The following is a 16,729-nucleotide window of genomic DNA, read 5'->3' on the forward strand; positions in this document are numbered from 1 at the left end:
TTCAAGCCCAAGTATTAATGCTCGACACTCAGCAATGTTGTTAGAGCAGAGTTGTGCCAAAGTAAAAGAGTAGGGCAGAACTTTGCCTTGATAGTTGATAATTACTACGCCAGTACCAGCTCGCGATGTGCAACACCATCAAAGTATATCTTCCATAGAGGTTGAACTTCAATGACCCTCCTCATCAGGTAGTTTGTCAGTTAGCTCCCAATCATCAGGTATATGGTGATCTTCCAGAGAGTCTGCTAACGCTTGTTCTTTTATAGCCTTTTGAGAGAAGTACACAATTTCAAATTGTTGAAACTGGAGGTAGGGTTGTGCATGGATCGGATCAGATTTAGCACATTTCGAATTTCGGATTCTACAAAATGCAATCCGAATCCTATCCAAATTAATATCGGATCAGATCGGATTTTAAAGTTCGGATCGATTAATATTTGGGATTTTTGGATCAGATTGTACGTATTATTAAGGACTTTTTCTTTTATCCTTTTTTGCGTTTTCCATTCATGGTATTGGTTAGGCAAACAGATTTGGTAGATGGCAAACAATTTTTCTTATAAATCCCCCAACTCTAACGTGGATGACTTGTCTTTGACCAAATCATATTTGGTGCAGAAAAATTAATATGAGGACACCAATTGCTAATCTAGCATAAAAGGGACAAAGAAAAAGGCCAAAAATGGAAGCAGCAGTAAATTGTGCAGGAAACATAGTTCATCTCTGACCAAAACTAATCCACAAAAGAAAAGGAAAGTTGCAAATCCCTATTCTTGTGGAGAATCCATTACATAAACAAAACACAATCTTCATAGCAAAATAAAATTAATTTAAATCCCAAATAAATGTCTAATAAACTGAAATACTGAACAAGAATTCATTAATAAATTACACAAAAGAGCTCCAAATTCTAACTTTTATGGCCATCCCACTCAATCCTGGCTCGCTTTCAAGTTCAGCAACACTGTAATTGTCAAAAACGAGAGGATTCGTAAACAGAACACACAATTTTTTAAAGACAATCAATATAAAAGCAGAACATCACATAAATAGAAAGGCTAATGAAAGTACAAGAGGGGGGGGGGGAGGTGAATTGATTATTTTAAAATTAGTTATTATAAGTTGACTAGTTTACCAATTAGTTGACTAGAAATAATAGCGAGATAGTAAGAAGTACATAATTAAAATACAGAAGTAAAGTGCAAGAACTAAAGACACTAGAGTTTTTATACTGGTTCGGATTCAATGTGAATCCTAGTCTAGTCCCCTTAGGTTGTAAGGGTATTCTCTTTCAGTGATTGAGTTTCTTGAGTACAAAGTGAATGATGTAGTTTTACACCAACTGCTCAGTTTCTATGTCTCTTATCTTTTCTTGATACAATGCCTCACCAATGATTTTCTCTCTTTCTTCTCTAACTTGTTACACAACAGATCTAGTAGACCTACATTGTTTGTTTGAAGTAGAATAAAGAGAGAGTAAATGGTTTGATCAAAGTATATCTCTTCAAGTCTGAAACGATCGTATATATACTTTCCAGGAGGCCTTAGAGTCTGGAGATATTTGCGAATACAAGAGATTTGATCCTTGAAAGGAATCACAAATTGATTCTTTCCAAGAATAAGGTTGATTCTCGTTATACTTCCTTGATGAGTGGACTTTGATAGCTTTCCATTTTTAAGCTTTGATATCCGCCGGATTTCCAGTGTTGGCTATGGCTTTGTCGAACCTTTAGTACTTCTTTCCTTTTTATTGTTCATAGCTTCAATCATCTTCTGATTGATATCTTCCTTCAGCTTTGATTTCTATCCTTGATGGCTTCAATCATCCTCTGATTGATATCTTTCTTCATCTTTTATTAATTATCTATTTCCGGACCTTTATTGCTTTGATGATTCCTTGATTGCTTCAGCCAATCTTTGATTGATACTTTTCTTTTTACTTTGATTCTGATTGATTTTCTTGAGTCCCTACATCAAACACAATTATATTATTTTTCATTATTAAAACTAAAATCTAACAATCTCCCCCTTTTTGATGATGACAAAATAATATGTATAAACACTAGTTAACTTTCCTGTAATTTTACTCCCCCTAAATGGGTGCAGTTGACGACCCTTCAATGGTTGCAGTTAACTCCCCCTCAATTAGTCGACTCATGTACCTGCAGAAGTTATATTTTCCCCCCTTTTTTGACATTAGCAAAGAGGGAATACCACTAAAGCAGATAATAAAGCATATAACCATTAAACATGCAATATAACTAAGGATGTCATGATAAGCACGCAGATTCATAAAAGAAAGAAAAAACATCCAGTTGACTGGTTAACTGGTCCAAAATCGCAAAACACAAAAAATTGTTTGAGATTTCCACCACTAGTGACGCAGGAAATAGGTAAGAGTGTTGCAGATGGCCTCCTTTAGACGATCAAAGATGGCATTTACTTCAACGGTGACCCCATCAATCCTTTCAAGAACTTCCTTGAAGGAATTGACTGCATTTTCTCCAAGTCTCTGAATTCTGACCCTTATGTTGGAGACGTCTGACCCTGTTTCCTACGAAATTGTGTGAATGTCACCAACAGTGGACTGAGTGGCATTAAGAAGTTCTTGGATGTTGGTCAGCTTGTTTTCAATGACATTCAATTTTTCAATGATAGCAGGATCACTTACACTGTGAAGGGAGACAAATGATTTGACCTTGGAGTTAGGCTTAACACTTTTGACTTCACCGTCCTGTTTCTTTACCCAAGTGCCCTTTACACACATATACCCCATACTATCAAAAGCCCTAGAATTGTAGGATTTTGACACAGAGACAAGAGGGTATTCTGAGATGGAGATATTGTGAGCTTCTAGGATATAAGAGATGGCCATACCATAAGGCAGACTGGTGGGATCATCAACACTCTATATCATAAAATTTATGACCCAGGAGGATAACTTAATCTTTAGTTTGGTCACAAGACAATAAACAAGAAAGGTGTCTCTTTGAGAGAAGTTAGAGAATGATCTAGTTCGAGGAAGAAGAGTGGTTGCAATAATGTGGGCTAAGACACAAGTTTCAAAGTTAACATCACTAGGACCTAACTGGTTTGGGAGAGAATCAGAAGGGCACTCAGCAATATAGCATTTTGCTTGATCAAAAGAAATTTCAAAATCATCAGGACAAGTGTTTTTTAAAAGCATTGGAAAACCAGAGCATTTACACGAGAAAATTGAGTCAAACGTAGCACAATCAAGAACAATGCGCTTACCCAGAACTAAGAATTCTAACCTATTAGGCTTACTAGAGCGAAGATTTACATAAAACATTTTCATTAAAGGTTCAGAGACTTTAGGAGGGGGTGAAGAGAGGAATTTTGATCAACCTTGAAAAGCAAAAAGATCCTTTACCTTACAGTTGAGGGTTTCCATGAAATCAAGATCAAGAATTCTGCCATGAGCAATGGGCTTCTTTTTTTAGGGCAAGAAAGAAATCCCTGTTTGGGGCATCCCAAAAATTGAGGTTTGATTCTAAGGAGCTTGAAAGGTCTACTCTGGATTTTTTAGGAGTAAGGGTTTCAGGAGGATCTTCCATGGACCCTTTTCCTAGAGCTTTTTCTCCCAAGTGAGAGTAGTCTGAAAGTTCTACCTGTCAAGAGGCAAAACCTTCAGAGTGGTCAGATCCTATGTCTACGGGTTCTGGGGGCTGAGAAGAGGGTTTGCCTCTGGACTGAGTACTTTTTCTAGTGGAAGCAGAAGGGGTTTTGGGGTGTTTAGCCATGGGAGAACCTACTTTAAGAGAAAGGGTTGCTGAAAGATGAAGACGACGAAGTCAGAGAAAGGGGTTCAGAGTTTAAGAAGAAAATATGGACGGTTGAATATATGAAAGGAAATGGTGTTAGTGAAGAGTCATGATGATTGGTTTTCCTTTATTGGAAGCAACGATTGATGTGAAAAGAGAGGAAAAAATGGAGGCGATACATAAATGAGTACACACAATCAAAATTTGAACATTAGTCAAATGAGAAATTAAAAAGACAAATAGGTCCTAACTTTTGAAATTAAGAGAAATAATGCCAAGTAAATCTCTTAAAGGACAGAATCTATCTTCTAGTAGAGGCTTAGTGAAAATATCAGCTAATTGATTAGTGGTACTAACAAATGATAATTCTATATCACTTTTGATAACATGATCTATAATAAAATGATGCTTGATGTCTATATGCTTAGCTCTAGAGTGATGCACAAGATTCTTTGAAAGACATATAGTACTAGAGTTATCACAAAAAAATTGAATAGGTTTAAAAAATAATTCATAATCACCCAATTGATGAGACATCCATAGTAACTATTCCAAGAAATCAAGGATTTCCCCAGTAATTGACATGTGGCACTGGTGCTTTTCCTGTCTTCCTTGTCACCTGCAAGATCATCATCTGAAAAACCTTCTAATTAAAAATTGTTAGAGCGTGGATACCCTAGTACATGAGAAGTAGTTCCAATGAGATAACTAATAATTCTCTTTACTGCAGTCAGATGAGACCCCTTAGAAGCTGACTGAAACCTGGCACATTTGCAAACACTGAACATAATATCTGGTTCACGAACAGTTAGGTAAAGTAAAGAACCAATCATTCTACAATATTTTATTTCATCAACGGGATTTCCCTTTTCATCTTTATCAAGATTTGTTTCTGAGCTCATAGGTGTGCCAATAGCTTTAGCATTGCTCATGCCAAATTTCTGAATTATTTCCTTGGTATATCTCGTCTGGCATATGAAGGTTCCTTCTTCAGATTGTTGGATTTGAAGTCCAAGGAAAAAAATGAGCTCTCCCATCATACTCATTCCAAATTCGCTTTGCATAAGCATTGCAAATTCCTTGCACAACACGGGGTTAGCACTACCGAAGATAATATCATCAACATAAAATTGAGTAATAAGATTACCTTCTGAAGATCTTTTGATGAATAGAGTAGTGTCTACTTTACCTCTTATAAACCCGTGATCAAGTAGAAATGAACCGAGTCTTTCGTACCATGCTCGTGGAGCTTGTTTAAGTCCATACAATGCCTTGGTTAACTTATACACATGATAAGAAAACTTTGAGTTTTCAAATCCAAGAGGTTGCTTTACATATACTTCCTCCTCAATGAAACCATTTAAGAAGGCACTCTTGATATCCATCTGGAAAAGTCTGAATTTTTTAAAGGATGCATATGCAAGAAGAATTCATATTGACTCTAGTCGAGCTACTGGTGCAAAGGAATATCCTTGAGCTACTAATATGGCTTTGTTCCTTATGACTTTTCCATCCTCGTTGAGCTTATTTCTGAAGACCCATTTAGTTACAATTACAGTAGCGTCTGCATGCTTAGGCATCAATTTCCATACTTGGTTCTTATCAAATTGATCCAGTTCTTCCTGCATGGCCTGAACCCAGCTTGAATATTTGAGAGCCTCGTCTATATTCTTTGGTTCAATCTGGGAGATCAAGGCTAAGTTTGCCTTCTTCTTGTGAGCTCCTCTGGTTTTCATCCCTTCACTTGGATCTCCTATGATAAACTTCTAAGGATATTCTGGTTCACTCCTCTATTCATTTGGTCGTGTTATGCTTGTAGGAGTAGTCGACTCTATCTGTTCTTCTGGTTGACTATTGCTAATTTCATTAGTCGACTCTGTGACATTTTCTACCCTGTTAGTCGACTCTTGGAGATTGCTTGACTGAGTTGTTTCTTGATTTTGATCTTCATCACCTGCAATGATTCCTTTCTTGGCCGAAGTGTTAGTTTCATCAAATACTATATGTACTGATTCTTCTACAGATAAAGTTCATTTATTATAAACTCTAAATGATCTACTGTTTATAGAATAACCTAGAAAAATACCTTCATCACTTCTTGGATCAAATTTACTAAGATTTTCCTTACCATTGTTGTGAATAAAACACTTGCTTCCGAACGTATGGAAGTAGCTTATGTTGGGTCATTTACCTTTTCACAGTTCGTATGGAGTTTTCTTCAAGATTGGCCTTATGAGACATCTGTTGAGAATATGGCAGGTTGTACTTACTATTTCTGCCCAGAAGTGGTTTGGTAATGAGTATTCTAGTAATATAGTTCTAGCCATATCTTGTAGAGTTCTGTTTTTCCATTCCACTACCCCATTATGTTGAGGTAATCTTAGGGCTGAGAAATTGTGAGTGTATCCTTGATCATTGTAGAATTCTTGAAATGCTCTGCTCTCAAATTCTCCGCCATGATCACTTTGAATGGATGTAATAAGATATCCTTTTTCTCGTTCAACTCTTTTATAGAAGATCTCAAAGTTTTTCAAAGTTTCATCTTTGTGAGATAGAAAAATCACCAATGTAATACGTGAATAATCATCAATAATAACAAATGCATATAATTTTTTTTCTATGCTAGCAGTTCTAGTAGGTCCAACCAAATCCATATGAAGCAGTTGTAAAGGCTTAGATATGGACACAATGTCTTTGAATTTGAAAGAGTTCCTAGTCATTTTACCAATCTGACATGCATCACACACATGACTTCTAGAAAAATTGAGTTTGGGAAGACCAATAACTAAATCATGCTTGGATAGTGTATCTATAAGATGCATGCTTTCATGATCAAGTTTCTTATGCCATAACCATGGATCGTCAGACATGGATATTAAGCAGATATGACCATCTATATTTTCGAAGCCATCAAGAATGTAGACATTTCCATACCTTTTTCCTGGAAGGATTATTTTACCTGACTCATCTTCAATAGCACAACCTGTTTTCTTGAATTTTACCTCATATCCGGAATCACACAGTTGGCTTATACTTAGCAGATTGTAGTTGAGTCCATCTACGAGATAGACTTCTGTGATATCGCAGTTGTTATTGAATGGGACTGTGCCAGTGCCAACTATCTTCCCCTATGAGTCATATCCAAATTCAACACTTCCACTATTTATTTTAATGACCTCTTTGAACAGGTTTTTGTCACCTGTCATATGGCTGAAACATGCACTATCTAGTTTCCATTTTCCTTTGCGGCTCTTTTTGTGGTGTTCCTGTAAAATATAACAATTACTTTCTCTTAGGTATCCAAGCTTGCTTGGGTCCTTGTTGGTTAATATTACTAAGATTAGGGTTGTATTTGGGTTTTCAAATCTACCCTGGAACATATGATTTTCGAAAATGACAAAAGAAATATTTATGCCCACTTTTATTACAAAAGTGACATACAGAAGGTGATCCATTTTTGGATCTTCCACTAGTGCTTGTGGACTCTGTTCTGGTTAGTCCCTTTTCGGTTGACTTGTAAGTTGCTTGGTTGGACTTAACAAAATTATGACTGGTGGATTTGCGCATGCCATTGAGTTGCATTTGCAATTCCTGAAATTCTTCTTGAAGTACTTCCTTTTCAATTTCACATACTTCAAGCTTGAGTTTCCAGTCTTTCTTTTCCCTATTGAGTCTCTTTAGTTTATTCATCAACTTTTGAGACTCTTTTAAAGTAAGGTCAAGAATATCCTGCAATTCATTGCATCTTTCACAGTTATAGGATCTTACCTCGCTTGTTTCACCTCGTTCCATAAAATAGTTTTCATTTTCATCCTTGCATTCGTCATCTGAAACATCTTCATCTGTCCCACAGCCTGAAAGTTTGTTTATGTCATTTTCCAGAATTGTCATGAAGCACAAATTTGCTATATCTTCTGGTTCTGAAATGTCTTCATCACTCTAGCTTCCAAAGGATTTATTCTTGTTAAATCCTCTGGCAACTTTTCTTTTTAGATCAAGGCATTCAGCTTGTACATGTCCGTATCTTCCACATTCATAGCAATTTCCATCATTCTTGTCCTACTCATTGTATTGTATGGTTCGCCTTGATGATATTCTTCCTCTTTTTGTGTTTCTGTATCTTCTTATTAGACCATCCATATTCCTTGATACCGTGGCAATTTCTTTCTCGAGGGCTTCAGGTTCATCGTCAATGTCATTTTCTGTCATGTCAGTAGTAGCCTTGAATACAATTGTTTTCTTCTTTTCTTCCTGGGTTGTTTTCTTGAGATGAGTCTTTTCAAATGCTATGAGATCTCCTCGAATTTCATCATACAATAATTTGTTTAGATCTTGTGATTCAAGTGTAACTACTTTTGTCTGCCAAGTTGTAGGTAGACTTCCCAGAATTTTCCGAACTTGATCACCACTTGTATATGGTTTACCAAAAGCATTTAGATCACTTGTGATTTTGCTAAACGTTGTAAAAATTTCTTCAATGGATTCTCCTTCTTTCATCTGTAAGAGTTCGTAATCATGAACCAACATATTGATATGCGTTTCTTTCACTTTGCTGGTTCCTTCATAAGTGACTTCTATTTTTTCCCACATTTCTTTGGCTGTATCACAACTGGATATTATTTTATATTTTTCTTCACTTATAACATTATAGAGTAGATTTCTGGCCTTAGCATTGACTTGAACAACTGCCATCTACTCGTATGTATATTCATTTATATCTTCCGGATCAGCAACAGGTTGTGCTGCTACATGCAGTGGATAGTTCCCTTTCTTGGCTTTGCATATATTTCCATACGCACATTTCAGTGAGAAAAATATTATCCATTGAAATAAGGTGGTATGACTTGTGATGTTCCTTCTTGAAAGAGTGCTCTAACAATTCCTTGGTTTTCCATGATCTTTTCTCACAAGCTGTTAAGCAAAGAAGAGTGAGACTAGCTCTGATACCAATTGAAAGTATAAGAGGGGGGGTGAATTGCTTATTTTAAAATTAGTTATTATAAGTTGACTAGTTTACCAATTAGTATACTAGAAATAAGAGCGAGATAGTAAGAAGTACAGAATTAAAATGTAGAAGTAAAGTGTAGGAATTAAAGACACCGAAGTTTTTATACTGGTTCGGATTCCATGTAAATCTTAGTCTAGTCCCCTTGGGTTGTAAGTGTGTTCTCTTTCAGTGATTGAGATTCTTGAGTACTAAGTGAATGGTGTAGTTTTACACCAACTGCTCAGTTTCTATGTCTCTCGTCTTTTCTTGATACAATGCCTCACCTGTGATTTTCTCTCTTTCTTCCCTAACTTGTTACACAGCAGATCTAGTAGAACTACAATGTTTGTTTGAAGTAGAACAAAGAGAGAGTAAATGGTTTGATCAAAGTATATCTCTTCAAGTCTGAAACGATCGTATATATACTTTCTAGGAGGCCTTAGAGTATGGAGAGATTTGCGAACCCAAGAGATTTGATCCTTGAAAGGAATCACATATTGATTCTGTCCAAGAATAAGGTTGATTCTCGTTATACTTTCTTGATGAGTGGACTTTGATAGCTTTCCATCTTTAAGCCTTGATATCCGTCGGATTTCCAGTATTGGCTATGCCTTTGCCGAACCTTTAGTACTTCTTTTCTTTTTATTGTTGATAGCTTCAATCATCTTCTGATTGATATCTATCTTCAGCTTTGATTTCTCTCCTTGATGGCTTCAATCATCCTTTGATTGATATCTTCCTTCAGCTTTGATTGATTATTTATTTCCGAACCTTTATTGCTTCGTTGATTCCTTGATTGCTTCAGTCAATCTTTGATTGATACTTTCTTTTTTTACTTTGATTCTGATTGATTTCCTTGAGTCCCTACATCAAACGTAATTATATTATTTTCATCATTAAAACTAAAATCTAACAACTAACTTATTCTTTCAAAGCTGATTGACTTTTGTTTATTTCTGCACTTCGACGATACAAGGCTCTTTTCCAGTATTAATAAAGTCTGTAGAATAAGATAGTAATAGAAGAAATTAGTTTCAAAAAATAATCTAAATAAACATAAAATAAGTATACATTAAACACAAGTAAAGTAATAGAAGAAATAAGATAGTCTTACCAGCTTCAAGTTATTCAAGATTATCTAAATCTTCTTCAATTTTAACTGGAGTTGTCGATTCGTTCCGAAGCTAATCTTGGACACACAAAATAGCTTGAACCAATCTAAGAGTCAATGAACTCCTAAATGGATCAAGTATGCGTCCACCGGTACTAAAGGCTGATTCTGAGGCAACACTAGAAATCCGAATGGCTAGCACATCACATACCATCTCAGCAAGAGTGGGAAATATGGGTGAATTCAACTTCCACCACCCCAGAATGTTAAAATTTTCATAGTCTTCCTCAATATTTTCGCCCAAATATTTATCTAACTCTATTTTAGAATCAATTCCTTCACCCTTATAATGCTTCTTTAAATCTAGCATGAATTTTGAAAGCGATGATGAAGAAGTAGATAAAGTTGGAGAATAAGGACATGAACAAGGAGAAGATGAAGATGGACATGAACTGGAATATGGAGAAGATGGACATAAACCAGAACCACCATTCTTATTTGCATACAAATTGAACAAAGATTCCATGTATGTCTTCACATCATTTTGTATTTTAACACCTATTATTTCTCCAATCATAGCAGCAAGCGCAAACGAAAGAGATTGAAACTTGTGGCGTGGATCCAATACACATGAAATAAAAATCATTTTGTTCATCTTTTGTGGATCCCCCCAATACTTATCAAACTTCTCTTTCATATTCTTTGCCATTTCTTTTAAGGTAGCATCTTCACTTTGCATCAACTCTTTCAAAGAATATCCAACAACACATATCTCAAGAAAGTGCACATTAGACGTAATATAAAGTGTACCTGATACTTTCAAGGTGAGTTCATAAATTGTTTTAAGAAATTTCATTATATGTCTTACACTATCCCAATCAGTACTTAAAAGAGGACATGCAGGTTGTCCATCCTCACAAATACAGTTAGAAATACATGACATCAAATCATAATCAATATCACAATATTTTGCAAAGGCTTCCTCATAAACTGTAGCAATCTTCAACATCAAATATGTGGAGTTCCACCTAGTAGGAACATCCAAGCATAATGATTTTTTTAGAAGTTATCTTATCAAGATCACAACATTCTTTAAACTTCTTCCATCTTGTGAGAGATTGTCTTATGTACCTGACAACTTGTCTTATTCGTTCCACAGACACACTCCCTTCTCTCAACCCATCTTGAACAACTAGATTGATGATGTGGACCATACATCTCACATGAACATGCTTACCTTCCATCAAGTTAGTGTTCCATCAAGTAAATTGTTTGGATAATTATTTAACCATGACATCATTAGAACTCGCATTATCAATTGTCACAGTAAATACTTTATCTACTACCCATTCAAGTAAACACTTAGCAATACCACTAGCTAAATCTTGACCTTTGTGACTAGTAATTGGACTAAAATTCAACATCTTTTTATGTAAATTCCAATTCTTGTCAATGTAATGTGTTGTAACACACATATAGTTAATTCTTTGAATTGATGTCCATGTATCAGTCGTAATACAAATTCTCTATTTTCATTCTTTAAGAATTGACTTCAAAGCAAGTCTCTCTTCATGGTAAATCTCAAGACAATCCCTAGTCATAGTAGTACGAGATGGAATATGAAATAAAGGTTGAAGAGTTCTCACGAAGTTTCTAAATCCATCCCTTTCAACAGAAATGAAGGGTTGTTCATCTATAATTATCATACGAGCTAAAGCCATCCTACATGCCTCTTGATCAAATTTTCAAGGGTTAAGTGAGACATCACCTGTTTGACCTTTCCGTTGAAAAGCTAATTTTGTCTGGCTTGTCTCCGGCTTGTTGGGATTGTTCGGACACTTGAAAATATGTGATAGCAAATTGCTTGTACCACTGTTTTTGGTATTAGCTATATATTCTTCTTGACAATACTTGCATTTCGCTTTTTAACACCCTCGGCATTAGTGAACTTATTGAAGTGTCGCCAAGCAACTGATCTTTCTTTCATGATTTTTCTTTTCTTCGAACCAGATTCAGATTCAATGTTGGTTGTGGAATCATTTGAAGCACCACTTTCACCATATTTTTCAAAATTTTGAACTTCATTCACCATCTCTACCTCATATTCCATCTATGAAACAAACAAAAAATTACAAAGTAAAATCAGATTCAAAATAGTAGTTCTAGTATGGACTATTTCTATTAAAGAAAGTGAAGAGTGAAACCCCCAAAATAAATTTAGAAAACAAATCAAAAACTAAAGTCTTAGCAGTCCCTAAAGCCAAATTCCCCCAAACCGATACAAGCACCCAAATAAGTCTTAGTAGCAGTCCCTAATTTATTTTATCAATTTCTTCCATGAAATAAAAGAGAACAAAACTTCATTTAAGCTCTAAGAACGGGGGAGAGAGAGAGAGATAAAGAGAGAGAGAGAGAGGAGTCAGTCTTACCGTCATCCGATCATCGTCGATAGTCGTAAGTCAGAACACAAAGAAGAGACAGAGGAAGCGAGCAACTGTCTCTAAAAATGAGTAGCAGTCTGGGAGTCGAAACACATAGAAGAGAAGAGAAAATGAAAGTTAGTATTTATACTTTCCCTAATAATTTCAAATTGCGGATCGAATCGGGTTAAAATTATACCAATCCGAATCCGATCCAAATATCCAAAAGTTTAATAAACAAAATCCGAATCCGATCCAAATATCCGAAATCTGAAATTTGAAATCCAAAATTGAGCAGATCAGTTCGGATTTCTGATATCTTATCCAAATGCACATCCCTAATTGGAGGTACCACCTTGCTACTCAATCCCTAAGGACAGGTTTTGACATCACAAACTTGATGGGATTTGCTCTAGAAATAAGACAAACGACATGAGCTTAAAAGTAGTGCTTCAACTTTTGGATTGAGAAGACTATTACCAAACATAACTTTTCGATTGGCGAATAATTCAGCTCATTTGGTGTCATTATCCTGCTCAAGTAGTAAAGGGAATTTTCTTTTCCTTCACTATTTTCTTGGGCCAACAGCGCACCAACAGACCTTTCTTGTGCTGAAATATATAGTATTAACGACTTTCCAGGTATAAGGGCTGCCAAAACTGGAGGCTTCATCAAGTAAGTTTTGATGCTTTCAAAGTCATTGCTACAAGGTTGGTCCAACTTAAAAGGAACACCTTTCTTCAAGAGGCGACTGAATGGTTGGCACCTCCCAGCTAGGTTTGAGATGAATCTCCTAAGATATGCTAGCTTTCATTGCAGAATTTTTAATTCATGAATATCGCGAGGCTCAGGCATCTTCAAAATGGCATCCACTTTGGCTTGATCAATTTCTATCCCTCGATGTCGGATAATGAAACCAAGGAACTTTCCAGAAGTAACTCCAAAGGCACATTTCAATGGATTTATCCTAAGTTGGTACCTCCGGAGAAACTCAAACACCATTCTCAAGTCTTTCAAGTGGTCGATCTTCTCTTTTGATTTTACCACCAAGTCATCAACATAGCATTTGACATTCTTGTGGAGAATATCATCAAAAATATTCTGCATAGCCCTTTGGTAAGTAGCGCCAGCGTTCTACAAGCCAAAAGGCATTACCTTGTAGCAATAAATACCCTTAGGGGTACGGAATGCAGTAAGCTCTTCATATTTTGGCACCATGCGAATTTGGTTATAGCCCGATGAATCGTCCATAAATGATATTGCCTCGTACCAGTAATAGCATCGATCAGCAGCTCTGGAATAGGAAGCGGGAATTCATCTTTAGGAAACGCATTGTTGAGATCTCTGAAGTCAACGCACACCCGAATCTGGCCATTCTTCTTCCTTACCGGAATAATACTTGAGACCCATGTTGGGTATTTAACTTTGTGAATAAAGCCAGCTTCAATAAGTTTGTTAACTTCACTTTCGATCTAGGGAACCAAGTCCGGCCTAAAGCGCCTTTGGGCTTGCTTAACAGGAAGAGCGTCATTCTTGACAGCAAGGTGATGAACTGCTACTTTAGGGTCCAAGTCAGGCATCACTTTGTAACTCCAAGCAAATACATCCTTGAACTCCTTGAGTAACTCGTTATAAGTGCTTTATTCATCGATTGCTTGTAAAGCACTTAGGTATGTGGGCCTTGGTTCTTTATCTGTGCCAAGGTTAACTTCTTTTAAGGCATCAATCATTGCCTTCACCCCTTCTTCAAGTTCCGGGAGAGCATCTTTTGCATCTTCATCTTCTTGAGGGTTCCCATCATTGAAGGATATGTGATAACACGGAGAAACATCCTCCAATTTCTCTTCATCCTCCATTAGAGTTGAAACACCGTGCTCGCCTTGTGTAGTGACATAATACGAAGAACCCATACTTTCTTCATCTTTATCACGTCCTTTAGTGTAGACCACAGTGTATGTCTTCAGCTTTAGTACTTCTCACACGAAACCATGACTTTTGTTCATCGCCTCATTCTAGAAGGGACCAGACTTTGGAAATCCTTAGAGATCTTCTGAATTTTGGGCGAAACGAGTGTTCTTGTATTTCGATAATTTCTCTGGAACTTATTCCATTTCTTTAATAGACCTAATCTCTCAAACACGGAAGTCCTCACATTTGATTTTCCAAGTCGATTAAATACAGAAGGCTTGTTAGAAGCGGCAAATTCATGTTCTACAATGATATAATTGATGCTCACCTTTTTATGGAGATGCACGCTGGTGACGGTTGCTTTTATCCCAAACCTTCACGTGATTTCCTCATAGCAGCTTCTGATGGGAGCTTCCCTAACTTTGACGGCTCATTGGGAATGTATCCAGCTTTTGCAAATATCATGTAAGCTTAAGGATCAAAACCTTTATCAGTTCTCTTTGTAGGGAGTTCCACATTCTGCAAATGATTTTGGGACACAAACCATGCAAGTGGCTTTGAGGACAACTTTACTGCCTCAATTCGTTTTACCGGAAGAGTTAACTCTTTTAGCATATTAGTTTGGAGATTAGATGATTCATCTTCATCTTTCTTCCTTTTAGGGACATATTGGAGCGTGGGAGTTACTTTCTTGCCATAAGACGCAATATCCCTTCTACATGATTTATTCGAGTTTGGTTGTACCTCATCAGTAATAGCTTTGGCTTTACTAGCAGTCACCTCAGCTCTTTTAGTTTTGGGCTCGTCATTCTTGATTTTCGTGACATCATCAACTTTTAGCTCCTTCACAATGCGGTTCTTCAAGTAGAAATTTGCATCGGCGAAGTGTGACTCTGCCTTGGTGAATGGCTCGTCATTAACAACTATCTTCTTCTCAACTTCACCCTCGTAGTATTTCAAACAATGATGGTAGGTAGATGGAACCACTTTATTCTCATGTATCCAAGGCCTTCCAAGTAAGACATTGTATGAAGTTTTTGCATCGATCACATGCAACCATGCACTTGATTGCATATCATCAATGGTGATTCCCAACCTGATCCCACCTATGGCTCTTTGCCCCCCTTGGTTGAATCCTTGGATCATCACATGACTTTTCAACAGTTCGTTCATGGGAATACCAAGTTCTTTCACTGTGCGAATTGGCAAGATGTTCACTGAGAATCCTCCATCAACTAAAATTCGATTTACCCTTTCATCATGCATAAATCCAACTAGGTACAACATGCGGTTATGAAGAGTGTCACCTAGTAGAAGATTGTCATTTGTGAACGTAACTTTTTCCTCTCACGCGTTAACTTCTTGAGGAATAGGCTCGATGAGATTTTCTGAAGATGGTGCCAATGGTAGGTCATCACTCTTTTCTTCCCCTTTATCAGCATTGTAATAAGTGGCCTCAATACCATCATGACAAATCTTCATGTGAAACCAACATGGAAGAAAATCCTCCAAGGTCACTAGATGTCGTGGCTTTTGAGGGTGGTGCACCTCCACTTTTTCTTTCTTCAAACGCCTAACTGGATTTTGTTTCCTTGGCCTTTTTACCATCATTTTTCTTGTCGGTTGTTATATTGATTCTTTTCGTGGGATCGTTCTATGGTACCTACGATGAGTCATCAACGTCCAACCTTCAACATCATCAAGTTGATCAACTTCAACTTTGTTATTCTCCTGTAATTTTTCCTCTTTGCTTTCTTTAAAACTACATAATTAATCTGGACTGAATGAGCCAAAGGTGATAGAAACTTGGTTTGTGCTTGCTTTCTCATCTTCAAGCACGATCTTCTTTTCACGAGCCAAGTCCATAACTTTGTCCTTGAAGACTCAAACCGAACTCGCCCATCCTTTTGGGCATAGGGATGCGAGAACCAATCCGAGTAATCAACCATTTTTTTAATCTGCCTCAAGCAAGCCACCCCAACCCTACCGCCAAAAAGTCGTCCGTATAGTGCAGGAGCGCTCACATTTTATTGCTTACTCTTTCACTTTCATTTCTAAATTAGGCTCGCTCCCGGCTACAGTTTGGACATTTTGCCTGCTTAGAAGTGGATTCGAACCACTGACACAAGGATTTTCAGTCCTTTGCTCTAACCAGCTGAGCTACCTGAACCACTTTCCTAAAGTCTGTTTTATTCATCGAATAGCCCCCTACCTTACCACTTGACTAGTAAGGGAAAAGCCCTTTACTAAACTAAGAAAATAGAATAGATACGCTTTTTTCGCTTGTTCGTCAAGCTTTCGAGCAGCTCTTTCAACTGCCGCCTAATCCCCCAACATGCTCAAGAACCGAGAGCCGTCCAGGGACTGGATGGCCGGAGGGAGCTTGCTTATAGAAAGAAGATAGGTCGGTCAAAGAAAAATAAGGTGCAACGGGCTCTCCGCTCCTAGTCACTAAGAAGTGCTATTCTGTCCTCCGGGGGACTGGACTCCACCAAGAGGTTCTTTCTCTCACGTAATT

General features: G+C 37.1%; 1 non-coding gene across 1 annotated transcript; it reads right to left on the minus strand.

Moving 5' to 3' along the window:
- Positions 1-16,307: 16,307 nt before the first annotated feature.
- On the minus strand, positions 16,308-16,381 carry TRNAF-GAA (transfer RNA phenylalanine (anticodon GAA)). The gene has a single exon. It is a non-coding gene; the product is annotated as a tRNA-Phe (tRNA).
- Positions 16,382-16,729: the final 348 nt, after the last annotated feature.

The sequence above is a fragment of the Nicotiana tomentosiformis genome, chromosome 11 (assembly GCF_000390325.3).
Source record: "Nicotiana tomentosiformis chromosome 11, ASM39032v3, whole genome shotgun sequence".
NCBI classification, from domain to species: Eukaryota; Viridiplantae; Streptophyta; class Magnoliopsida; order Solanales; family Solanaceae; genus Nicotiana; species Nicotiana tomentosiformis.